This window comes from Pinus tabuliformis, chromosome 3_2 (assembly GCF_031772625.1).
Source record: "Pinus tabuliformis cultivar Carrire ecotype Pingquan chromosome 3_2, CPIR1, whole genome shotgun sequence".
Classification (NCBI taxonomy): Eukaryota; Viridiplantae; Streptophyta; class Pinopsida; order Pinales; family Pinaceae; genus Pinus; species Pinus tabuliformis.
In genome coordinates this window covers 339,141,340-339,169,222 of record NC_142302.1, presented here as the reverse complement: position 1 = coordinate 339,169,222, position 27,883 = coordinate 339,141,340, and positions in this window count along the sequence as shown.

Genomic DNA, 27,883 nt, shown 5'->3' with positions numbered 1-27,883 from the left:
TTGGGCCAAAATGGTAGGATGCCATTGTTGTGTGATTTCAATCACTAACTGAAAGTGGTAGTAAGATCCTTGCAGTGTAAGACAAGATTGTTATGTGATTTTGATCACTCGCTAAAGGTGGTATTAATATTCTTATAGAGTAAGATGCCACTTTTGTATGGTTGTGATTACCAGCTAAAGGTGGTATTAAGATCCTTGCTTGAAGGGGGGTGCCACTAATATGTGGTTGTGATCACCAGCTAAAGGTGGTCGTAAGACCCCCACACACAACAATATTGCAAGATTTGGGGTTGCTACAAGTCCAATAGTTTCTCTTCAACACCTAGGTTGAACTATGGTAAGCCTAATTTATTTTTGATTGATCACCTTTGGGTTGGATTTATCAAAGTCACTATGAACTACGATTCTCATTACCTCATTGAGCTTGATCCTTTCTCAAGTGGGAGGAACACTTATGAAAGTTCTTGCATTGGTTGGGTGGAAAATCAACCCTTGGTGAAATTTACCCTTATTTATGGGAGTTATTGAAGACTAATTAATGGTATCTATAATTATTATGCTTTACGAGAGTTGGAGTGAAATTAGATCAACCATGGATTTCTACAAGCTACAATTTCATGTACTTTGCATTTGAAAATTTAATTTTTCTTATGCTAGTTCATTGGTTGATAGTCAAGTTTCTTGTTCTTTATGGGCATTTAGAATGCTCCCTGAATAATGTATTTTTTTTCTTATATGCGTGTGTTTTAGTGATTCTATATGCTTCCTTTGATGTACTCAAATTTATAAACAAAGAAAGAAAAAATAAGGTAATGCCCTGATGAACTGTTACAACAAGGAAAGTAAAGTAGGTTAAACTAACCAACCATCTTCCTATCGATGGCCAAAGTGCTTGGGTTTTGCATTTTTTATCCTCATCCAGGTAGAAGGGATTTTTTGGAGTATATTATTTTGTTTGAAAGGGATCATTGATGTCAATGAAGTGCCCTGGCAAGTCCTAACTTTTAATTGTTATTCCTATACTAAAAGCCACTTGATAAAGAGTGTCAAAATTCTAGTTCATAATGTGCATTCTATGAATAATTTCTTCTTGTTTGATGGCATTATCTTCAAATACTTGGGAAATGAATGCCTTCTTCAACCAATATAATTCTATTATCCAAAAGATATTAGTGTCCCAAGTCCTTGAGGAACTTGAATCCGGGACTCATTACTTGAATTCTACTTCCAATTCCTCTCTGGTCACCTATTGCCTATTCTTCTTGATTACACTCTACATTTTAACCATCTCCTTCTTGATTTACTTTTTATATTGAATTTGAAAGTAAGCTTCTGCATTTGTAGCATCTAGTTGGGCATGGGTAAGACACCAATATTTTCGCACATGTTTGGATGCATTGGGGGTGCCTCTACCAGCACCGCCTTTATTGTTGGAAGGGACTACCTCAATTGGAAATATAACTCATGATTACAAGGTGACTACACCTGGCTAGTATGATAAATTGTGGGGATCCAAGAATTGGAAAACCCAAAAAGGTGAGGGGTCGAGAGGGGAGAGCACCCAAGAGAGAGATAAGGGTGAGAAAACCCAAGAACAAGGTGATCCTATACTTCCAAAAAAATGTTCTTTCCCTACACTAGGGTGGCCCTGATACCCTAAAAAGTAAGACAAGTAAAAAAAATACCCACATTGCAACAAGTTTGACCACTCCCTTATAGGCCAATGAGTCAAACTTGTGACATCTCTTAAGATGGCCCCATAATCAACCTTTAGATTAGCAACGAATAGTCAAAACATGACTTCTAACTTAATAAAAACTATGAGCTCAAAATTAGAACTTGAGCACAAAAAACTCATTTTTTAGGGTTAAAAACATGAAGATCAATCCCTGAATCAAAAGTGGCATTATCGGTAGCACCCCTTTTTTTGGAGGTGGTCAAAATTTGAACTTGTTTGAAATTGTGGCCTATGCAACGAGACAAAAACCTTAAAATTGACCCTCAAATTGAAAAGTGATGCTACTAGTAATACCACTTTTTGTGTTAAAATTATATGACTTATCTGTAACCATGACCTTGTCAACCAAAACTATCATAAATAAGAAACATAATCAACTTCTAAATCAATACTCAAAATCTATTAATTGTTAATTTTATTTTTATTTTGTAAGCTTAGTGGTACATTTCTATTAATTTTCGTAAATAAGGCATATTACATCCATATATCCATAAGTAGGTGGCCTCAACCTGCCTAGTGGGAAACCAGGTGTATTGGCCACCAAGCTGCAAAATAAGCCATCCATAAACGAAAAAACATAAGTTTGTCCAGCCATGCAATATACACCTGAGAGTCTTTGTACTTCTTATTCTCTAGATAATTGTAAATGTAATTGATAATAAGTCTATAACTATATAACAAAAGCATTCAAAAAAAAATCATGGGTGCATTTTCACTGTTCATCATCAGCATAATCTACCAGAGTGGGGTATTTCACTATAGAGCAAGGTAGCTCCGAGTGAGGAATGCATGGGATTTGTTGCTTGATCCGGCTCAGCCTTCCACTCTACTGCTGCAACTGAAACTGGATTTTTGGCAATTCCTTGGTAAAATATGAATTCTTTGAATTCCCCTGAGTAGTTGCATGCAGGTCCAGAGGAAACTGTTCCATAGCCTTCTCCAGGATACTCTTCATCATTCAAAACATGAGCACAATATTCTTATATTGGGTTACTCTTCCTCTAGTATGACCTAGATCCAGGGCCACTGCTTGCCACTCATCTAGGTCTAGCTCGAAATCTTCCATTGTCTTTCAGATTTCTTCTTCCCACTCTACTATTAATTTCTTGACTAGGTTCGAGCTACTGCCGTGGTAAGCTTAGGCTGCTTCCTCAATGATACATGAGACTGGCTTACACCCATGTCCCATCCCTGTCGCCCCACTAGAGGAGCTGGGTAGGATGCCCAGAGATGGGGCCACCTTTCTCTACCTCCCTCGACCACGGTTCCCTCCTCCATTGTTCCTTATCCCCTTCACTCGAGCCATTTTGTTGCATATGTTTGTCAATTTCTCTTTGCTTCCCTATTCTTTCACCTTTTCTACTACCCAAGGTCACAGGTTGGGTGCTCGACGTAGCCAGCGGTCTCGCCCCCACTGCAGACCTGCTACAAAGTCAAAGGACACCAGCCGAGTAAGGGTCCCCTTCCACTGTCTGCTATGGATTGAATACCAACACATGATTCTAATATCCTCATGATTGCAAGCCTTCCTTTGCCCATTGTAGAGCTTAAACAAGCAGTATAGAGCCATACCGACTATCACCATGTCATCTATAATATAGTTACAGTTTCCATCATAATTCAAATTCATCAACCAAACATAATTACTAGGATTGGAGTGGGTTGCAAGCCTGTTCCGGGGCTGAGCCCCTCACCCACTAAGCCCTTTGCATAATGAAACCTTACAGGATGCTCGGACACTAGAATTTAGACCCATATTGACTAAAGCCGACTTCAGTTGTAACTCCATACCCTCCCCCAATCTCTAAAATGAGTACCACCCTCACCAAGATTCCCAACCCAGGAAGTTTGAGACCAGAGGAACAGACTGACCGGAGGCTTGCCCAACCTGGCTTTGTTGCATTCCCCCCCAACCACCAGATGGTATATATGGGGTTTCTTGATCCCCTGGCTCTCTCTTTACTGACGTTGGATGAAAAACTCCCCCAAGATCTGCAGAGCCAACCCCCTGTCCACTATGCCAACCCCTTGGGAGGGGGACTTACACCATCCCAACACTCGAATCCCTCTACCATGCACGCACCCATCAAAGACAACTATATCCCAAATTATACAGACACGGGGACAAGAAATACAATTGACACCGACTCGTCTTGGCGAGGCCATGCCTCTAACCACTCCAAAACTCGTCACCCACCAAACCAAACACAAGCAAATCCTCGTCACAAGACTGCATACTCATCACCATTTTAACTGAATTTGCAGGGTGAAGGTTGATTACATACTAGGATTTACTATCGATGTTTGCGGATGTCGATTGCCTCCAGCTGCAAGTTTCCCTTTCTCTCCACCTCCACAGGATCGTTATCACCCACATTGCTCTCATTAACCTTCGAAACAAGTTTTTGCCCTCTCCAAATTTCCTTATCACTCTGCTATTCCCATCCAATAAATCCCGCATGCTTTCCACCACCGCTCCAAGTGTTGGTTGCATGTGAAGGGTGGCGAGGGTACTCCTAACTAAATGCATGACGTCTTGGGCCCGTACACCCCACTAATGTCGGCTCGCACCCCGATTAGGGATATTAATTATTATTATTATTAATTTATAAAAATGAAATAAAACTCCACATATGAATTGAAAGAAAGAGAAAACAACCATATTAAAAATTAATTAATTAATAACCAAATTTTAAACAAAAACTTAAAATTAATATAAATAAAACTTTAAAATAATAATAATAATGTAAAAAAAAAAACCCTTGGAAATGTTTAAATAAATATATAAAAACAAAATTTAAATATAAAAATAAAATAAAATAAAACTTAAAAATTGAAAAAAAAAATAATAATAATAATAGAAAAAACAAAATAAACAAAAAACGAATTTAAGAATAATTAAAAACAAAAAAAAAATACAAAATTATCTACAAAACCAAAAATAAAAATGATAAAAATGCACTAGCAAGAGGGGAGGGTGATTATGAGAATTGCAACCTCCTCCATGGCATACATGTTGATTTCTGTAGCATCATATTGCTCTAGCCTTGATATTTTGCAGGGAAGCTAAGACAAATGCAGTCTCCAAGACCCAGAAATCGTTTGGGAAAATTCCACCTAGAGATGGTTTAATTAAAATAATTAATCATTTTTAATGTATTCCTAAGTCTAAACTTAGGAAATGTGATGAATTAAAGGGTATTAATTAAATTAGGTGTGAATCTTCTAGATAAAGATGAGGATCAACTCCCAGTTAATCTTAGCCTTTGATTATGTTTGAATCTTGGACGTTGTTGCTCCAATAAGATATTATAAGAAGGAGCTTGATGGGCACTTGGAGAACACACCGAGATAGTGAGATCTAGAGATCGAATTCTCAAGAGTAGCAGTGTTGAGTTGTCGGAGAGAGATCGAGTGATCTTCTTGCAGTGAGGGGTATGGATGGTAGACCAGAGGGGATTTTTCCAGTTCCGGTGAGTGCAAGGCAGAGAAGACATTGAGAGGTCCAAAGAGGCAGCGCAATGCTTCAGAGGGAGTCCGCAATTTTGTTGAGGAATAATCAAGATCTAGTGCCAAAAGTTGGGGTGTGAGTCTAGAAGACCAGGGAGTCGAGTTTCCAGTGGGCAGAAGATCAAAAGGAAGGGTGATGTAGTCCCTTGAGTTGTGACATAGTGAATGTGTGATCCCATGCAGAGATAGCGTGGGGAAGCTCATCCAAAGCCCGAATCAGTGTGGGATCTCCAGTGACAGTGTGAGATATTTTCTCACTACCTCTTTACCAGTATATTCTTTATATCAGATAGCCAGTTTGGGCATCCAATGATTTGTACTCAAATTACTACTGCATAATAATCAAACCCTCAATTGTTGTATCGGTTTTCCCCAATTGGGTTTTTCCGGGGATGTTTTTCCAAAAACAACAATGTAACTGTGTGTGTGTTTATTTCTCTCCTGTGCAATATTTTGTTTCTGCAATATTTTATGTGGTGAAGGTTGCAATAGATTTTATTTTGATATTTACTATGTAACACTGTAAATAAATTGATTCAGAAATTAACAAGTAGGAGAAATTTAATCAGTTGTTGCAGTGGGATTCGAGTTTTCGAATTATCACATGGTATTAGAGCACAGATCATAAGTCTGAGAGCTCAGAGCAGAAGAGGAGAAGGAGGTTCGAATTTCTGCGTAGGAAACAATTCAAAACCCCAGGGGGAACATATTTCCTTGGCCAGGAGGGTCATTTTTTCGTGGAAATTTTACTTCTCTGAGTGAGTTGACAGAGAATAAAATTTTCCAGATCGAAGAGTACCAGATGCAGAGGGAGTAGCAGTAGTTTCCTTGCGGAGAAAATCTTTAGCTAGGACGGAGATTTTGCACTAAGTTTGCTAGTGCAAATAGCAACTGGAGGGAGGAAGGGCACACACTGAGGGAATTATTTCCTTAGAGGACTTCTAGCTAAGAAGTTTGAATTTTCCTAGCCGAGCAACAGTAGCGGTGTGCAGGTTTTCTCACTCCCGAAGGGAGTGTGAATATTTGGGCAGCAGCTGCACAGAGGAGAAGAGGAGGAGTTCAACATTTTCATAGATATGGCATCAGTTGGGTTGAGAGATCAATACCAGTTTGACGAAGCCTCCAAATTTGTGATCTGGAAGGCTAGAATTTCCTGCCTTCTAGATGAACATGATCTCAAGACTTATATCGATAGTGTGGTAGTTGTGCCCGCAGATGCAGATCCACTTAAGAAGTACAAGAAGGAGATGGGAAAATCTAAGAGGTTCATTCTCAATGGGGTTCGAGATCACGTCGTATCTCACATAGCTAGAAAAGATACTGTCCGACAGATGTGTGAGGCACTAGCTACACTGTATGAAGGATCTTCCAATCAGTAGGAGATGTATCTTGAGGAGAAGCTGAGATGCATGAGGATGTAGAAAGGGGACCGTATATACCCCTTCCTTACTAGGCTTCAGGATGTTCACAACCAACCATCTTCAGTAGGGTCAGTGCCCCAGCCTACAAATTTGGTGTGATTAGCTTTGAATAGCATTTCCGAAGAATGGAAAGTTTTTGTCCTGAGTATCCTGGGCAGAGAAAAACTGCCAGAGTGGGATCATATGTGGTATGATCTACAACAGGAGGAGATCTAGTGAAGAGCACCATCAGTGGTACTAGCAGTAGCAGTAGTACGAAGCAAGTAAAGGAAGAGGAAGATGTGTCCCTTGCATCCAAGGGGCGACAGGAGCATCGCAGGAGGAATAATGACATTTTCAAGATCAATTGCTACAGATGTGGTGAGATTTTCCACTACAACACTCAATTTCCTCTAAAAAAACAAGGACAAGGAGGAGAAGCAGGATCAATAAGTTGCATCTGCTGAGATTAATAGGTTTTCCTCCTGATTGGAGGAAGAGTTTTCCATGATCACTGAGTTATCTCCAAGGGTGAGGTGGGGTGATTTGGAGTTGTAGCCCCAGAGAGCTATAGGATGGGTAGGATTCTTGAAGAGTTCCAACTCATGAATCAATACCTTGCTATGGGATCCCAAGACATGCAGTAGTAGGATGGATTAGTGGAAGTTGGTGCAGTTAAGTTCCAGAGTGATAGATGTAGTAGCTAGTAGTGGTTAGAGACTTAGAAACGCAGTGCATATTTGGCAGTAGTGTAGTTGGCACATATCAGAGTCAGCAGTAGTGCAGATGCTTAAGTGACAGAGAAGAGTCTAGTAGCAGTCAGGATTGTTGGAAAAAGTAACTATGTTCTGTCTTCAATAATGTACTTGATTCATTATTTAATGTATTTGTCAAAAGAATAAAGAAAATTATTATTATTATTATTATTGTGACTTATTAAAGCATGGGTTTCATGCTTGGGTCAGCATGTTTTAAGTCAAATTCGACATTGATGACTTCTAGGATTTATTCTGGGTCTATAGAATTATTGTACATTTAACAAGACCCTTCTTGGGATTTTAAATCATGTAAAAAGGTTTAGTATTGAGTCAAATATGAATTATGGAACCTCCACAACATGTCGGCCTAAGGGAAGATCAAGTCAGCCAAAGACCCTATTCAACCCGACAAGAAGCCTATAAAAGGAAGGACATCGAATTCATTTAGGGCATCACTTCTCATTAAATTCGAATTCTATCTACTGGGCAGAAATGCGAAAATCTATTTGCTGGGCATAAGTGCGAAGTGGGTAGTTGGGAAATTCTATTTTCAAGAGGTTGAAGTGAATGCGATTTTGGGGGAGTCTAAGGAGTCAAGAAAAATTGAAATTTTGGTGGTGGTATCTCTTTGTTTCATGCTCTAGATTTGGATATCGAAGTCTTCCAAGTTGGACTATTTTCAAAAGCTATTAGCTGCTCCAATTTGATGTATAGTCGAAATTCCTAGGAAGAGGTCAATCTTATGGAGGTTAACTTGGTGTGGAGGGAAGGCCTAGTCTTGGTCTAGGGTAAATATTCTCAAAGAATACTATTGAAAGGAAGAATTACTTTGATTCGTTTTTCCCCTCGAGGGGGGTTTTTCCCTGGCATGTGCGTACATCTTGTGTCCATTGTTTTATGTACTGTTGCTTTTGGTAATTGCTTGATGAACTAAAGAAAGAAGATATAAAGAATTTTAATAATAAGAAACATCACAAGTAATTATTAAGATCGAGACTTTCTGATTTTCTAACATGGTATCAGAGCTTTGGTCAAGAAAGAAGAAAAAGGCACATCCATTCATGGGCATTATCGCAGGGAAGGAGTCTATCATATTCAAGGTAGATGTCTAACTCTATCAAGGTGAGAAAAATCTTGAAGGAGCATCTAAATTGATATCCTAGAAGAAGAGGATTGACCTAATCCTCGAGAAGAACAAGGTATTGGACTTGGTTAAAGGAAATGTAAAGAACCCTACAAAAGAATCTAGTAATGTCGATAAAGTGAAATTCATGGATTTAGAATTGGTGGCTATGAATCTGATGGTAGAAGGGATAAAAGGAAATCTTGTCCCATTCATATCTAACATCAATCATGCCCAGGAGATGTATGAAGCCTTGTCGAAGTTGTTCACTATTAAGAGAATTGGTCAAGTAGCAAGTTTGAAGAATGAGCTGAGGTCTACGAAGATGACTAAAGAAGAGACTATGGAAACCTTCTTTGTGAAGATATCTAGACTTGGGGATGATCTCTTAGCCATTAATGATATTTTTTAGGAAAAATATAAGTATCTCACATCTTTTCAGTTTTGGTTTCATGCATTCATTTAGTTTTGATTATGTTAAATACTAATCACCATTTTCCCTCTATTGTCTTGATTAGGGAAAACATCTAAAAGAAGGAGGATATCTCATGACAAGTTTAATCAAGAAACAAAGGTATTGTTGTCTAGGTAAATCCTCTCTGCGGACAGAAACGATCCCTCTAGCCTAATGAGTGGGACTAGCAACCTACGTGACAATCTACAAGACACTTTCCTAAATTAAAATGGAAATGAGAAAAGAGGAAGGAGCCTACCTCATTCTAATGCTATATCACAATCTTCTGTTGAAGATCTTGATTGCTCGCTCCTTAGGCCCAGCTCTAATTGTCACAGTGTTTGAATACCTGCTGAAGATATCAAAGGCACAACAAAGCATACAAGTGCAACAAGCATAATCGAATGTAATATACTTAACAAATCAAGGAGCATTAAGATAAATGATGCATTAACACAAGCATTTATGGAAAGTGAACCAACAATTGTATATATTAATGAATGAAAGAAGAAGCATACAACCAAAGCCTTGATGTCAATAAGCCCTCCTTGAGTGAATGTCCAATTCCAAGCTCAATCTCTCCAAGCCAAATTAGTAGCATGTATGCACTATCTTAGAATAGGGGTGCAAATAATCAAATACCAACCATTTGGGAATGGGAGAGGATGAATATATAGGTAGGGAGAGGGAGTTAGGATCTCTCCAAATATAGGGGAAGGCCCTCATCTTAAGGAGGTAGCTCATAGGGATAAGATCAAAGGGAAATATTGGGAGAATTCGACCACATCCACAACGAACAACCTCCATCTCGTCATTCTGGAAGCATCTAGATCACAAATCTTCTTGTCCTCTTTTGGAAAACTTTCCTTTTAGGGATCAGCATGAGTATCCAAGTAAAAATCGTGCTTGCAGCACGAGGCCAGTATAATGCAACCTGCCATCAACACTAGTTGCTAGTGTCAGGGTCGTGTTGATCCTAAAATTAGGGTTTTAGAGCTTACTTCTTCAGGGAAGGCTCAAGGCATGTTTTCATTAAGTCTTCAGGGAGGATCTAAACTACATATCGGGATGGGTGCACTACATAATTACCAAGTTTTTGGCACTCTGGGGTATGACATAAGGAATTTCAGAAGGCGTGACAAAATACTATGTAATAGATTCCCCCTAAAGCATGAAGGTAGAATGGGAGTGATGGCTGAGATGCGTTAAGAGCTTTTACAAGGAAGAGAACAAACACTGTCAGGGGACCTAAAAATCAAGGACACATATACATATACATATCTGATATCAAAACATGAATCCATGGTATGGATGCAGCCATCAAGATAGAAAGGACATGTATACAAGCATGAGAAATTCATAACTCCACGTAGCCTGAGTTATAACAGACAAAATGCAGGGTCTTGCACTCCATCCCAACCCGATCAAAGTACAAATTCTAATATGCGAATGAGCGTGTCAGAGTCAAACATGCTAGAAAACCACCTGATTACTGGTCAATGATGTGGACTGTTAACAGGCACGAGAGAAACCACCAATAATGACAATGGTCCTCAAGGTATGACAATACAATCTGTGAATGTGAAAATGAAGCTGAATTCGAACACTCATGGAATCATCCGATCGAAGGTCAATGATGAAAACCTGTCGTCGGATGCAAAGAAATTTCCATTAAGGCATGCAAGCTCTAAGGTACTGAAAGGGGGTCTCTAAGTCATCTTCCTGGATAATGAGTTGAAGTCAATAGAAGTGACCCGTCAAAGGAGGGTCATAATGATTCCCTCATCATTGACACAAAACAAGGAATAAAGTGGAATAAATGAGTATGATCCAAGACTATAGCAAAAGGTCAAACAATGTATAGGTAATAAACTGCAGATAGGACTTCTCTTGAACATATCGGTGACACAAATTCAAAGTGTGGCAACATTTGACTCAACATAAGACCAAGGGTCATGATGACGAAATGGAATCATCAGACGAGAGGAAAAATGTATCACCCAAACTTGGAAAGACAAGTCACTGAGTGAGGATATCCCAATCCCGACACAAGAAATATTTGAGTGTCATGTTCAAGAGCGACATGCTGCCTATATAAGATATGTTTCATTTTCATTTTTCCCCACTATTTCTAGCGAGTACCCCAATTATTTTTTATCACAAGCTTGAAGGGGATAACATATGCTTGTCATATAAGTTCATTCTTCAAATGAATCCATCCTAGTAAGTTTTATGAGTCCTAGGAAGGAGAAACTCGGTCTCGTCATGGTGACAAGTCTTTTGTCGTTTAATTTTTACGAGTCCGACAAAAGAATAACTTGGTGTCTTTTTCATATTTATAGAGTTTGAAAAAGAGACGAAAATGAAAACTCCATCATGTCCCTTTTCATAATTTGTCTCTCGAACCCAAAAAGGTAGAAAACAATATTCGAGAGAACCTCTTGACCATGTCGACCAAGGTGTACCTTTTTCGTAAATAGTCAATCCCAACCTAAAAAATGGGTAAACGTATACTAAGATGACGTCAATTCATTTAATTTAATGAGTTTGTAAAGACAAGTACTCGACGATCTTTTCATATTTAGAGAGTCAAAACAGATCTTAAAGATGACTCCAGGGGGGTTTCTTTTTCGTTTATTTTTAACGAGTTCAAAAAAGAGATAAAACAAAAACTCATTGAATCGGTCAAAAATGATCACTGTAACCACCAAAAAGCATATGTAACTGCACAAAGAAAACCACACATCATTGATATCAAGAAAAATAATAAAATATTAGCAAAAATGTGTTGAAAAGTAAAAACATTTTTACCATTTCACTTGGATTAAATTGGAGGGGTTCCTTTATTCTTCAGGCGAGCAAAATGGGAGATCCAGGGCACCATTTCACAAACCGTCAGTGGTAGGTAAGAGATCTTCCTTTTCTCTTCATTTTCATTCTAATTTCATGCCATTTCATAGAATGTTTAGCTAGTTAAGGGGAGGATTTCAATTTTTAAAATCGGGGGTGACCAGCGCGAGTCTGCTCATCGGATCCACACTGATTGCCTCTAAGCCCAAAATGCTCTTGCGCTGTCAGCGCGAAAACAATTAAGATAGTCGCACTAGACACATAACGGAAAATCAAAAGATAAATCCTATCTCTTGATTGGTTTTTTCATGATTTCGGTCTATGGAAAGGCATCTAATCGTTATTTATGGGTACGGTTTGTAGGAGATTTCGACAAACATGGTCATCGAATGGAAGGAAAGAGGCCATGAGGCAAAATATCAGCAAGCTTCCTAAAGTGTTGAATTTATCAATTCTTTTAGGGACTGTGAGTTACTAAATTTTTTCCAAACCCCGGGACTCAGATCTCAAAATGAGCTATTACACTATCTGATCAGCCTATGGGATGTTGACCAGCATATCTTCATCATTAGAGATCAAGAACTAGAGCTAGAAGTAGTTGACATCTACTTCATCACTTGATTGTCCAGAAGAGGGGAGAGAGTCCAACTCTTTGGAGCCCATGCTGGAGGTGAGAGCACCAATACCTTAATCAAAAGGCATTGCTCGGGTGCAGAGACAACTATGAGCGGAAGGTGAAGATATAAACCATCAACAATCTTCCCTTGAGGAAAATTCTACACACCATTGCTCGTATAGATAGGGCACAGGCGTCGCATGAGATTTGAAAATCACAATTCCAATATGAAGTGGATTTCCTTGCTCCAACAGTGTTCAACTGGTGTGAGGGACTGCTGGTCAACATGAAGAGACAAATGACCAAAGGTAAGTTGGGAAACTTGAAGTGTGCCCCTTTACGATACCAGTGGGTTGAGGTGGATGACCCAACTCCATAAGATCTGAGGCTGCTTAAATGGAGTGAGATCATGCCTCAAGGGAAGGAGGCCAGCGGATGCACTTCCCTCCACCATTCTTTGGTTGGATGCGCAACAATTGATCGTCATGGATGACTATGCCTATGCAGGCATGGATTTCAGAGAAGATCCAGATCTACCTCTACCACCGGGTGCACAGTGGACCAATGCAGGTAAAACTTGTTTTTTGGAATTTTTCAAGTTTTGTGATTTTTTGTTTAAAGTGTATGTGAGAGTTTATTTATGATAATTGTGTAGATGTAGGACTAGAAAGGAATCCTGGCATGTCGCCAATAGCATGGCGAGTAGCACGTCAGATAGATGATGCTCCATATGAGGAAGGAGCAAATCCTATGATAGAAATGGAATGAAATATGGAAGTGATTACCCGAGGGATTCTAGAATATGCGACTATAGATGACATACCATTGTGGTACCAGAGGCATACAGTAAGAGTGTTTGCGATACTGCGTTGGTAGTTAGGCCAAGTGATCAAAGCGGTCTCATGTTATCGCGAACATCATGTGGGAAAATATCCTTTTCTTAGGCGTGTTTATCTACGCTATTGTAGGCTTTGAAAGCCATGTGTCCCAGAACACTTATTTTTTGAGATTTTGATGAACAAAATTTGACAGACTCGATATATATATATATATATATATATATATATATATATATATATATATATATATATATATATATATATATATATATATATATATATATATATATATATATATATATATATAGATAGATATATATGTATGTATGTTTTTATCTTATACTTATGTGTTCATGTATCATGATGATGTGATCGGTTTTATAAGTTACACAAATGTTTATCTAAAACATAATTTGCTAATGCATCGGTTAATGTATTCAAATTTAATGGAATGTGTTGATACGTGATATAATAAAAATTTGTTTCCAGTAATCGAACACGTAAATACATATGCAAGTTTTGTGGATTTATTACTGAGTAATGACTATTCAATTGTAGCACAATGAGTTGTGAATCTAACTTAACAACTAAATTTCTAATTCTAAGAGCAACTGCCTCTGATAACAGTTCAACAATTGCATTGTACTCGGCAATATTATTAATTGTTCATCCCAGGCAAATACCTTGTAAATTGATCAACTCTCCATCAGGGGCGAAGAGTGCCCAAGCCGCGGAGGATAAGTTCTGTGTGCTACACAAGCACCATCAGAAAAACCAACATAAGCACCATCAGAAAAACCAACATAATGGTTTGACGGCATTTGAGAACCGAGTGAAACACAAGGTAAGTAGAGGAAACAGGACTGCAAAGAAAATATTCACACCAAAAAATAAAAAAATCACACCAATGAATTCACACACTAATGTACAAAATTAATTACACGGAACTCACGCATAATACTTTTTCAGATAAAGCTCGTTGTGGGGCTGTGATAACGCATTACCTTCGTAGTCAACCATCTTATAAGCACCTTTTTCCAAGACACATTTAACAATGTATGGCCCATTCCACATAGGTTCGAACTTCCCAGCTCCAAACTTATCATTGGCTTGGTCATACAACAAGACCAAGTCACCTTCAATGAAAAATCATAGAGAAATAGTTTGATCATAATGAGCTTTAACTTGTTTTTTCTATGCTTCGATCACCATTGCATCAATACGATGGGTCTCATCAAGATTCTCGAGATAACACAACCACTCCTCTTCAGGTGAGGTATTAGGGAGTAGCTCGATAGATAGCTTTAACGAAGGAATTTCACACTCAATTAGGAGTGTCACCTCTAAACCATATACCAACTAGAATGGAGTGAAACCAGTGGTTGTCTTAGCCGAGGTTTGGTAAGCCCAAAGAGCTGAGAATATCATGAGATGCCAATCCTTTTTATGCTTCACAATGGTATGTTAAAGCATACTAATCAAGACTTTATTAATTGCTTCAACTTAGCCATTGGCTTGTGGATAAGAAGGAGTGGAGCTATCATGGCGAAGACCCAAATGAGCAGTAAGTTCTGCCATCATGTGCTGATGAAAATTTGATCCGTGGTCAGTGGAAATGGATTGAGGGATGCCAAAACGGGCTATGACATGGTTAAAGAGGAACTAAGTAGCAGTGATACCGTCAGCATTATATGTGGGCATCGCCTAAGCCCATTTAGTAAAATAGTCGATGGTGATGATGATATAGCCATGCCCCCCAGTAGAGCAAGGGTTACATGTCATGAAATCTAATCCCCATTTAGCAAAGGGACCAATGGTAACAATTGGGTGTAAAGGGTGTTGGTGGGGTGCGCTATTTGTGGTTATAATTTTGACATTCATGGCACTTTTGAACTGCCAAAATACAATCTTTGACGATAGAAGGCCATAAATAACCAACGCGAAGGATATTCTGAGTAGTGGCATAGCCTGACATGTGACCATGACATGCCCCATAGTGGTAGTCATTCAAGAATTGTCCAGCCTCTTCAAGTGTTAGGAATTTTTGAAGAACAGAATCAACACCGAGACCAACTCCAGATGTGGCTTCGATCGGATCGAGACAACTCGAATCAGAAAGTTTGGGTCTGAAGATAAACAATGATATCTTCGTACCACAGGTCGAGAGTGCTGATGAGAAACAAAGTTTCATCATGAATCTTGTCAGTAAAATCAGTGGATGTGTTTGCAAAAGGAAGGGCGTAGATCAATTCAGAAAAAACAAGTGACTTATTTGATTTCATGGTAGTGAACTCCAAATCAAACTCTTGTAGGATAACAATCCGTTTAGAGTATTTTCCCCCAAGCAACTGATAAGTCAAAATATAAGTCATGGGGTTACAATTAGAAATCACCATGGTCTTTCGTAGAAGAATATGATGGTGAAATCATTGAACAACATGGACTGTTGCCAAGGCAAGTTTCTTGACATGAGCATATCGAGTTTCTGTGTCAATAAGATTTTGACTCAAATAATAAACCACATGTTCATTGCCATCATCATCGTCCTGGACTAGCACCATAGCAATGGTACTACCATTCATGACCAAGTACAGGAAATAATTGTGGTGGTAGTTAAGGGGACGGAATAAAGGAGCACTGATGAGCATTTTCTTTAGAGCATTGAAATATTTATGGGAAATTTCATCCCAAATGAATGTGATCCCATTCTTAAGAAAGCAAGTAAAACCCTTGGCAATCTCAGTGTAATTAGGGACAAAGAGAAGAAGAAAATTGGCCTTCCCTTGCAAACTCTGTAATTGGTGTAATGATGAAGGAGGGGGTAAATTTACAATAGCCTCAACTTTCAGAGGATCAATTTAGATGCCTTCTTTGGACACAACAAAACCCAAGAGTCGACCAAATTCTACGCAAAAGACACATTTATGTGGATTGAGATGGATATTATAGTGTCGACAACATAGAAATATTTCTCGAAGGTGGTCTGGATGGTCACGACGCTTAGCAGAATGAGTTGGTAAGTCGTCTATATAAGGTTGAACAATGTGTTTAATATGACATGGCTCTCTGGAAGGTAGCACAAGCATTTTTGAGACCGAAAGGGAGCTTCTTATAAGAAAAAGTCCCCCATGGACAGATGAAAGTAGTCTTGTGTTGATCAGCGGGTAATATGTTAATTTGGTTGTAACCAAAAAAACCATCCATGAAAGAGAAGATCTCACTCCTAACACACTCATCAATGATTTGATCAATAAATGGAGTGGGATAGTTATCTTTAGGGCATGCATGATTAATGTCGTGGTAATCAACAAAAACTCGGATTGTTCCCTACTTTTTAGTAACAGGTACGATATTAGAGACCCAATCTGTCAATGGGATAGGGTAAATAAAACCAACCTTTAGAAGTTTTTCAACTTCTCCCTTAATAGCAACAGCCTTTCGAGAATGCACGAGACGAAGCCATTGGCGAACTGGCTTCGCATTAGGATATGTGGGTATTTCATGCACCACAATAGCTGGATCAATACCAGGCATTTCCTCATACGACCAAGTGAAGACATCGCAAAATTATTTAAAAAGGTCAGTGTAAACCCTGATCTCATCAGGAGAACAGGAAACCCCAATGTGAATGTTCTCAAAAATTCTAGGTTTAATGGAAATGTTGATTGGCATGGTTGCAGTAATATTTCCCATATTACCTTCGGACAAAACTTCGTGCACCAAAACAGGTGTTTGAAGTGGATGTGTTGAGTTATGAGAAACAAAATCTTCAAGACACGAAGGAATCTTGCTAAGACTTGGAAGAAATCAGGAACGATGATGGGCATCATTCCAAGGAGTTTCATCCAGAGACATAACCTCAACAATACTCTCGTCAGTGGGGATATCTCATTCAAGGGATCTGGAGAATCCCAAGAACCAAGCTAGGGAGATTACGAGTATGTATCCAGGTGCATACTGAGAACAATATGACTTTCCAAACCAACCACTGAAGCCAAGACAATTTCTTGATAAGCTTGTTCTAAAGGACTTAGAGGAAAAATATCACCAAAAGAATCAGCCTAATCTGGAGTAGGGATGATCCATGGATCATTGGAGATAGAGATCATGTTGATCAAGGTGACATGTAGAGGTGGGAGAGAAAAATTTCCCATTAAAGAAAAATATTTGAAAAGACCTACCCCCACGCTCTCATATGGAATATTTATATTTCCCACAAATGGGACATTATCATTTGAAGCATTGGAAGAGAAAAAGGACAATTGATCAACAGTGACAATTTTCCCCTCATGAGGAAAACGAAGCACCTAGAACAAAGAGGAGACCACACAAAACATGGCATGGGTCCAACTTCGCCCAAATAGAAGGTTGTAATTCAGATTTGTATCTACGACCTCTACTTCTAACTTGACAGTATTCCCTTCCAAGGTAATGGGAAAACTCGTGAGAATACCATAAGGATGGGAGCCTCGGCCATCAAAGGATTCTAAGGTGTTCGTGGACTGGTTGAGAGGTGGAGAATCGATGGCTTTCCAACATGAAACAGACATGATGCAGGTGGAAGCACCTTCATCAATGACAATCTGATGAATCATCTTTCCTTTTATAATGAATTGAATCAAAAATGAAATTTGATGAGGAAGACGAGGAACATGGTTTTCCAAATCGAAAGTAATCAAGTTCGAATCAACAAGATCGATGCCTCCTATAGTAGAAAATAATGATTTTTGTTGCAATGGACAATTTTGGAGAACTTCCAAGGTAGACATCATCGAGGGTGCTTGAGCTAAATCTTTGACAATACTGTAATGTTGAGCAGCTCTAGCATTCGGATTATAGGATGACTTCCGAAGCACACCTTTGGGAGGTGGTCGGATGATGGATTCATTATTATGTCTCTTGATATGGAGAGGACCAGAACTGGGTGGAGCGGAAGTAGAAGGTGTATCAATGGCTTCCTTTTCCACCGTCTGCTTTTGAGGAGTTTGATAGTCTTTCAATCGGGTAGCAACAAAGATAGGCAGAGAACCCATCATGTAAACCTAAGAACTAGATGAGGAAGAAGATTGTGGTTGGTCTACCAACTGTGTCTGCTGAGATCGAAATGGATCTTTTAGTACAGTCGGAGTCCCTTTCAATAAACGACTAAGTTCTGCACATTGGGGACAATCCTTGGTGTAATGATCTTCCTCACAAATGAGGTAAGGATATTTTGGCTTACATTTGGATACATCATCAGCAGATAGCTTAGGAGGATCTTGTTTCGGGATGTCAGATTTTGCTTTACCTTTACCCTTCTTCTTACCTTTCAAGGCCTTGTCTGCCACGGTAGATTGGACGACATTAACCTCTAAGGTTTTACCAGGATTCGATGGGGTTTTCGAAGGACAAGTAGAACTAGTATTCAAAACAAATTTTTTTCGAAGAAGATTTAGTGGAATTTTGAGATACTAATCCAATTATACCATCAATAGTGTTGGTATTATGATTATGGTTTGGCTCTATGGTACAGGTGTTGTACTTGATGGCAACTCACTCAAGTGGCAAAATTCTGTTCAGGCTCTCAAAATGATGGAAAATAAGAGGTTCGTAGGTGCATCGTTCAAAAGGTGCGGACCCGCAGGTTCGCCGTCCAGGAAGTGCGAACATACCCGCAAGTTATCCGTTCATAAGGTGCAGTCCCCCAGTTCACTCACTCCAATGTAGAGAAGCGCGCTCACGTGGGGTTTCTTATATTTGGCCCTTGGTATTTAGCCCGTCGTTCATGATCCTATGGTTTTGGCCCGTGGTTTAGGATCTAAATTATTTGAACCCCTGTTTGGATCCCTTGTATTGGTTTTTGATGGTTTTGTCCCATGGTTTGAATAAGGGCTTGCCTATAAAAAGGAAAAGAGATCACTTGGCTAGGCACTTGTGAAATTTGAATATCTTAAGATTTGAAAGTTTGGGTGATTGGTTTTAAAATCTAGATCTAAATCAAGGAGAAAATTTAAGGCGAATCTATTGATAAGTCGTGATCTCTCGGGCGCATGATCAGATCTGTGGATCTGACTGACTGTGGCACATTGGAGGACTGTTAATTTGGCCCTAATCAGAGGTTCACAGGCGATCCACGGCGTGAGTGCGGGGGTACGCAGCGCAGGAGAAGGCGCAGTGCGGGGGTACGCAGCGCAGCAGAAGGCGCAATGCGAGGTACGCAGCGCAGGAGAAGGCGCAGTGTGGAGGTACACAGGGAAACAAAAGAACAAGTCGCAGAGGTATGCTGTCAGGCGGGCAGCGTAGGTGCGGATCTGAGCAGAGGTACGCAGGGCAGAAGAACGAGTGGTGCAGAGATACGCAGAGCAGTAGACCGACCAGGTGCGGATCTGCGCAGTTTAGACACAGAAGAGCTGCGGGTATTCGCAGGCCACTATTGGTGAAGTTGCGGACCTATCTTGAAACATTTGTTGGCTGTCTTTTATCTATTGCTGCAGAGTTCTGGGTTTAGATTTCTGGTATTACTTTTCTGTTTATAGCATTCTGAGAAGTTGGGTGATTCATTGGTTGATTGTATAAGGAGATTGGGTGATTTGCATGTACTTGATGATTATTTGATCTTCTTGGATCCAGTTTGAAAATTAATGAAATGTGGTCCCTAAAGAAGTAAAAGAGCAAAGGGGGTTGTAGCTCCCTTCCAAGAGAGACTGGAAAACGAGAGAGAGTTGTAGCTCTTTGCAGGTTGCAGCCTCCGTACTGGTAAAGGACTGCACCAGTACAAAATCCTTGTAAAAGAAGTTTCTAATTGAAAGAAGATAGAGACATATTGCAGCAGGTGGTTTTCACCCACATTGGGTTTCCACCTTATATATGGTGTTCTTTGGTGTGCTTATCTATTTTTCTTGTTCTTGTTCATTATTATATGGCACCGACATACAAATTAATGATCAATATCTGAAGAATAAATTAAAGTATAAATCTGGAAGGCATATTGAAAAGAATTTGATAATACTGATTCACCCCCCCTCTCAGTATTATTTCCAACAATTGGTATCAGAGCAAGTTCTTCAGAAGAAACTTGATCGCTTGAAGAAAGATCTTTCATCATGAGCAACTACGAGAGGGAAGCATCAATCAGGCCACAAATTTTTGATGGGACAAACTTCGTTTATTGGAAGGTAAGAGTTACTGCCTATCTTCAATCTCTTGGTACAGAAGTCTGGGATATCATAGATACAGGGTATACTTTTCCATCAGCAACTCCTACAAATCCGGCTAAGAAGAAGAAATATGAAACAAATGCAAAGGCGGTTAATACTCTATTAGGATGCCTATCTCAATCAGAATTTGTTAAGGTAATGCAGTTTAAATCCGCAAAAGAGATATGGGACAAGATTGTTCTGAGCTATGAAGGAGATGATCAGGTAAAATGAGCAAAACTTCAAACCCTCAGAATTCAGTATGAAAATCTCAGGATGTATAATGATGAAAGTGTGGCTAACTATTTTCTTCGTGTAGATGAGATTGTTAATTGTATGAAAAATCTGGGTGAAGAAATAAAAGAGGTTGTTGTGGTTGAAAAAGTTCTAAGATCTTTGTCCCCTAGGATTGAATCTAAAGTTTCTGCAATAAAAGAAAAAGAGAATCTACAAATCCTTAAAATGTCACAGCTGCACAAAATTCTAACTGCTTATGAAATGAGGAAAGGAGGTCCATTAGACAGGAGAGAAGCTGCCTTCAAGGCTTCAGGCAAAGGAGAGTACTATGAGTCAGGACATGTGTTAGAAGAAGAAGAAGAATCAAATTTTGTCAGAAATCTTCAAAGGGGTACTGGTTGTTTCCGAGGTAAGTTACCTTTCAAATGCTTTGCTTGTGGAAGAGTCGGTCACTATGCTGCAAAATGTCCTCACAAGGATAAGATTGACAAAGGGAAGGAACCTGTTAGATGGAACAAGAAACATAATGCAACTAAGAAAAGTTACTACACTCATGAAGACAGTGATGGCCTATCAAATAGTGACAAAGATGAACGAGGTAATGATTATAAACTTTTAATGGCCTTTGAAGATGATGATTACATGGACGCTATAGATGTAGATGGTTTTTATGAAGAGATTTCTCGACTCAAAATATGTTTAGAAGAAAAAGATATGATCATTGATACTCTGCAATTCCAACTTGATGAAAAAGAAAAATATCTTGAGAAGTTAGAATGTGAAATTGTTGGCCTTAGAAAAGAAATTGAGAAAACAAAGGCTCTTAATCTTAAATTTGTTAAAGAATCTGAAACTCTGGATGAGATTATCAATGTACAACGTTCTCCACTAATCAAGACAGGTTTGGGTTATAATGGAGAAACATCTCAAGCATCCACCTAAAAGAGTTATCTTGATGCAACAAGGAGGAATGAGCAAAAGCCCAATGGAGATCACCAGGTAAGGCAGGGACAAATTACATCAAGAACAAACAAAGACTACCAGGTAAACCAGGGGCAATCCATCTTAAGAGTGAACAAAAGCTACAACCAGCCACAAGTAAAAGCTTCTCAACTTGCTTCAAGAATGGATGACAATAGAAATTACAATCATTTGGCTGGTAGATTTGATAATCGCAGAAGCTTCTTCAATGGCCAATGTTTCTCTTGCCATAACTTCGGTCACAAAGCAGCTCAATTTGTTTCTTATAAGACAATCATGACTAGAGAAGCTCAAAAAAGTATGACTGGGATTACGAAAAGGACCTATAACAACTTTTCTGCCCTTGAAAATGAAATTTAATGTTCTATTTGTAATAACTTCGGTCATGAAGATTCTAAATGCAGGAGCAGGTTTCAGCAGACAAAGGAACAAGCCTCAAGCACCAGAACATGGAGAATAAAGGAACCACAAATAGAAAGATGTGGGATAGCATTTTATGCAGAAGGACAAGAAATCTATGGTACATCGACAGCGGATGTTCGAAGCATATGACAGGTGATAAAGAAAAACTTGAATCATATACTGCTTTAGAAAAGGGAAAGAAAGCTTCTTTTGGAAATGATACCCCTGCAGCCATAAAAGGAAAAGGCACTGCTCAGTTGAAAGAAAAGGTCAAAGCTGGAAATGTTTTGTATGTTGATGGCTTGAAGCATAATCTACTAAGTGTCAGTCAGATGTGCGATCAAGGAACAGAGGTAATATTTCGATCAAATGGATGTAGTGTTCGTGATCTTGATAGAGGAAAAACAGTGATCAAAGGCAAAAGAACTCCAAATAATCTATACATATTTGAAGAAGGACAACAACAATGCTATTTGAGCAAAGATGATGAACATTGGTTATGGCACCAGAGGTTGGGGCATCTAAGTTTTTCACAAATAAGGAAAGCATGCAAATACCAGGCAGTTCGTGGTCTTCCAGATATCAAAATTCCAGACAACACCATATGAAAATCATGTCAGTTTGGTAAGAAAACTAGAACTAACTTCCCTGAGAAGGAAGGATCAGCCAGTAGGCCTCTTGAACTAGTCCATACAGATGTATGTGGTCCATTTAGGACAAGGTCACCTCGAGGAGAAGAATACTTTATATTATTCATCGACGACTTCTCCAGGATGGTTTGGTTGGGACTTATGAAACACAAGGACGAAGCATTCGAAAAATTCAAATCTTTCAAAGCCTTGGCTGAAAACGAATCAGATCACAAAATTAAGTGCCTCAGGTCCGACAGAGGTGGGGAACTTACCTCAAATGAATTTTTCAATTTCTGTGAAGAACATGGAATAAGAAGGGAATTCTCTACAGCTAGGACTCCTCAGCAAAATGGAGTGGTGGAAAGGATGAACAGAACAGTCCAACAAATGGCTCGTGCTATGCTTGGTGAGTCTGGGACTCCCGCAACCTTCTGGGGTGAAGCTGCTTTTGCTGCGGTTGTTATTCTCAACAAAACAAATGTCCGAGTGAACAGCACTCAAACTCCTCATGAGCTTTGGTATGGTGAGACTCCTTCGGTAAAGAATTTCAAAATTTTTGGAAGCAAATGCTATATTAAGAATAATGATGAACATCTTGGCAAACTTGAACCTAGAGCAGATGAAGGCATTCTCCTTGGTTATTCTCCCCACAGCAAAGCATATAAGTGTTACAATAAAAGACTTGGAAGAATTATTGACAGCAATGATGTAGTGGTTGATGAAAAAGGATACATTCCTAGGCAAGTAAATTATGAAAATATCGAAGAAGATGAAGACTACTCTCCAAATCAGATTGATGATGAAGAAGAACCTCAAGAGGAACCAGAGGAACAGATAAGGATAGAAGAGAAGACTGCATCCAGGTACGTTCAGAAGAATCATCCAGAATCTCAGATTTTGGGGTAGAAAGAGGCAGGTGTACAAACAAGAAGAAAAATTGCAGAAGCCTCAAGCTATTTGGCATTAATCTCCTCCACTGAACCACAAAATGTAAGAGAGGCATGCAAAGATGAATGTTGGGTCAAGGCAATGGATGAAGAACTTGAGCAGATCGAAAAGAACAACATTTGGGAGTTGGTTCCTAGACCAAAAGATAAGAATGTCATAGGGACAAAATGGATCTTCCAAAATAAGTTGAATGAAAATGGGGAAGTAATTAGAAACAAGGCCAGACTTGTTTGTAAAGGGTATGCTCAACAAGAAGGAATAGACTTTGAAGAAACTTTTGCTCCCGTTGCTAGACTTGAGGCCATCCGAATGTTCCTCGCTCTCTCAAGCTTTCAGAAGTTCAAAGTATTTCAAATGGACGTAAAATCAACCTTTCTGAATGGAGACTTAGAAGAAGAAGTGTACATTGAGCAACCAGATGGGTTTATCCTTGGGAATGATCCAAATCTTGTATGCAGACTAAAAAAGGCTCTCTATGTTCTTAAACAGGCTCCAAGGGCTTGGTACTACCGCTTGGACAAATATCTTCATCAACAAGGTTTTTCAAAGGGATCAGCAGATAGCAATCTTTATATAAAAATTCAAAATGAAAAATTACTAATACTTGTTGTATATGTAGATGATATTATCTTTGGCAGCAATGAAGAAGCTATGAGTCAAAGCTTTGCCTTGGTGATGCAGAAAGAATTCGAAATGTCTTTGCTTGGAGAACTGACATATTTTCTTGGATTGCAAATCCAACAAAATGAAGGTGGGATCTTCTTGTCTCAAACCAAGTATCTCAAGCTGATTTTGAAGAAATATGGCATGGAAGATGCAAAACCAGTATGTACCCCCATGGTCACAGGATGTAGCCTCAATGCAAATGATGAATCAGCAGCTGTACATCAACCAACCTACAGATCTATGATTGGAAGTCTTCTTTATTTGACAAGTACCCGACCAGACATCATGCATGCAGTGGGAATAGTTGGAAGATTTCAGGCAAATCCAAAGAAACTCATCTTCAAGCAGTGAAGAGAATTTTCAAGTACCTTCAAGGAACTCAAAACTATGGTTTATGGTATCCTAGAGATACAGATCTCACACTTCATGCTTATACAGATGCAGATTGGGTCGGAAGCGTGGATGACAGGAAGAGCACAAGTGGTGGTGCATTCTTTATGGGTTCCAGATTAGTATTTTGGTTCAGCAAGAAACAGAGTTCAATTGCTTTATCTACAGCTGAAGCGGAATATGTGGCTGTTGCATCTTGCTGCACTCAACTCCTTTGGATGATGCAGACCTTGCAGGATTTTCATAACACTTTTACTCCACCTATCTCCATCTTATGTGATAATACAAGTGCAATCAGCATTTCAAAAAACCTAGTCATGCATTCAAAGACCAAGCACATACCGATCAAGTATCACTTTCTCAGGGAACAAGTGCTTGAACAAAAGGTCAAGTTGGAGTATGTTCCTTCTAAGGAACAAGTTGTTGATATACTCACCAAACCATTGCCCAGGGAGACCTTTGAATACCTCAGGCAAAAGCTGGGGGTTGTTGATGCATCATCTTGTTGTTGAATCTCATCTGTTTCAGAGATTGTTGGTTGTACGCAAGTTTCATATGGGGTATACGCGTACATTTGCTGGGTTGTGGATTGGTCGAAGATCGAATGGCACAGGTTCAGGGGGAGCATATAATGCATTGTTGGCATTATGGTAGAAGATCTTGGAGGAAGTACAAAAGGAGATCATGGATGCTGATCTGAATAGTGCTGCAATATGTCTCTATCATGGTCAATTATGGTGTTTGGTGGATTATGGTTCTTCTTGAAGAATTTTCTTTCCTTTTGCAGATCTGGTTTATAGTCAGGGGGAGCATGTTCTCAGGGGGAGCATAACCCTTTGCCCTTGATGTCAAAGGGGGAGAATGACGTTGAGGATCTTGAGGTTGCCATCAAGTCCAAAGGGGGAGATTGTTGGCATTATGATTCTGGTTTGGCTCTATGGTACAGGTGTTGTACTTGATGGCAACTCACTCAAGTGGCAAAATTCTATTCAGGCTCTCAAAATGATGGAAAATAAGAGGTTTGCAGGTGCATCGTTCAAAAGGTGCAGACCCGCAGGTTCGCCGTCCAGGAAGTGCGGACATACCCACAGGTTATCCGTTCATAAGGTGCGTTCCCCCAGTTCACTCACTCCAATGCAGAGAAGCACGCTCACGTGGGGTTTCTTATGTTTGGCCCTTGGTATTTAGCCCGTAGTTCATGATCCTATGGTTTTGTCCCATGGTTTAGGATCTAAATTATTTGAACCCCTGTTTGGATCCCTTGTATTGGTTTTCGATGGTTTTGTCCCATGGTTTGAATAAGGGCTTGCCTATAAAAAGGAAAAGAGATCACTTGGCTAGGCACTTGTGAAATTTGAATATCTTAAGATCTGAAAGTTTAGGTGATTGGTTTTAAAAGCTAGATCTAATCAAGGAGAAAATTTAAGGCGAATCTATTGATAAGTCGTGATCTCTCAGGCGCATGATCAGATCTGTGGATCTGACTGACTGTGGCACATTGGAGGACTATTAATTTGGCCCTAATCAAAGGTTCGTAGGCGATCCACGGCGTGAGTGCGGGGGTACACAGCGCAGGAGAAGGCGCAGTGCGTGGGTACGCAGCGCAGCAAAAGGCGCAATGCGAGGTACGCAGCGCAGGAGAAGGCATTGTGCGGAGGTACGCAAGGAAACAGAAGAACAAGTCGCAGAGGTACGCTGTCAGGCGGGCAGCGCAGGTGAGGATCTGAGCAGAGGTACGCAGGGCAGAAGAACGAGTGGTGCGGAGATACGCAGAGCAGTAGACCGACCAGGTGCGGATCTGCGCAGGTTAGACACAGAAGAGCTGCGGGTATTCGCAGGCCACTATTGGTGAAGTTGCGGACCTATCTTGAAACATTTTTTGGCTGTCTTTTATCTATTGCTGCAGAGTTCTGGGTTTAGATTTCTGGTATTACTTTTCTGTTTACAGCATTCTGAGAAGTTGGGTGATTCATTGGTTGATTGTATAAGGAGATTGGGTGATTTGCATGTACTTGATGATTATTTGATCTTCTTGGATCCAGTTTGAAAATTAATGAAACGTGGTCCCTAAAGAAGTAAAAGAGCAAAGGGGGTTGTAGCTCCCTTCCAGGAGAGACTGGAAAACGAGAGAGAGTTGTAGCTCTCTGCAGGTTGCAGCTTGCGTACTGGTAAAGGACTGCACCAGTACAAAATCCTTGTAAAAGAAGTTTCTAATTGAAAGAAGATAGAGACATATTGCAGCAGGTGGTTTTTACCCACATTGGGTTTCCACCTTATATCTGGTGTTCTTTGGTGTGCTTATCTATTTTTCTTGTTCTTGTTCATTATTATATGGCACTGACATACAAATTAATGATCAATATCTGAAGAATAAATTAAAGTATAAATCTGGAAGGCATATTGAAAAGAATTTGATAATACTGATTCACCCCCCCCTCTCAGTATTATTTCCAACAAATAGGTGGTACATATGGAGACTTCGAAGATGCTAGATCCGAATATGGCCTTGGAGCATCAGGAAAAATTTCATACATCATGTTATATTGAGAATAAATCAAATCCAAATACTGGGCCGGGGAAATAGCTTAATCCTCGGTAACACAACCTCCCATTGCTATATCTGTAGCGATTTTATTTACGAATGACTTGGTGAACCATTTAGTCAATAACTCATCAAGAATTTCAAACTTAATGAGGTGACACCGACGTCTCCATTCATGGATGTGATCAGAGATATGGGTCGCGGTATCCTGTTTCAAAGATGTAAGCAAGTGGGTACAAGTCTCATAATGAACTGGTAACTAGAAGTGGGTGACGAAGGCCATGGAAAAAGAGTTGAAGTTTGCATAAGTACCTTGAGGCAACTCGACGTATCACTTTGCGGCAACACTTTTCAAGGTTCGCTGAAACAGGCAGAGACGAACATAATCGTCAACGTAGAAATTGGAAGAACACCATAAGTGATATGTCTTCACATGGGCCTGAGGGTCCTCTTTCGGTTTTCCTTCGAATTTGGGGAATAGCTCGGAATTTTAGTGGAAAATGGAGGAGAATAAGGCGAATTAAGAATCAGATAATTAGTAAGCCTCAAGACATCGAGCAATTCCAATGTCGCTAAAAATGGCAATTGCGGGTTAAAAGGCATATAAGGCCTTTGATAGGGC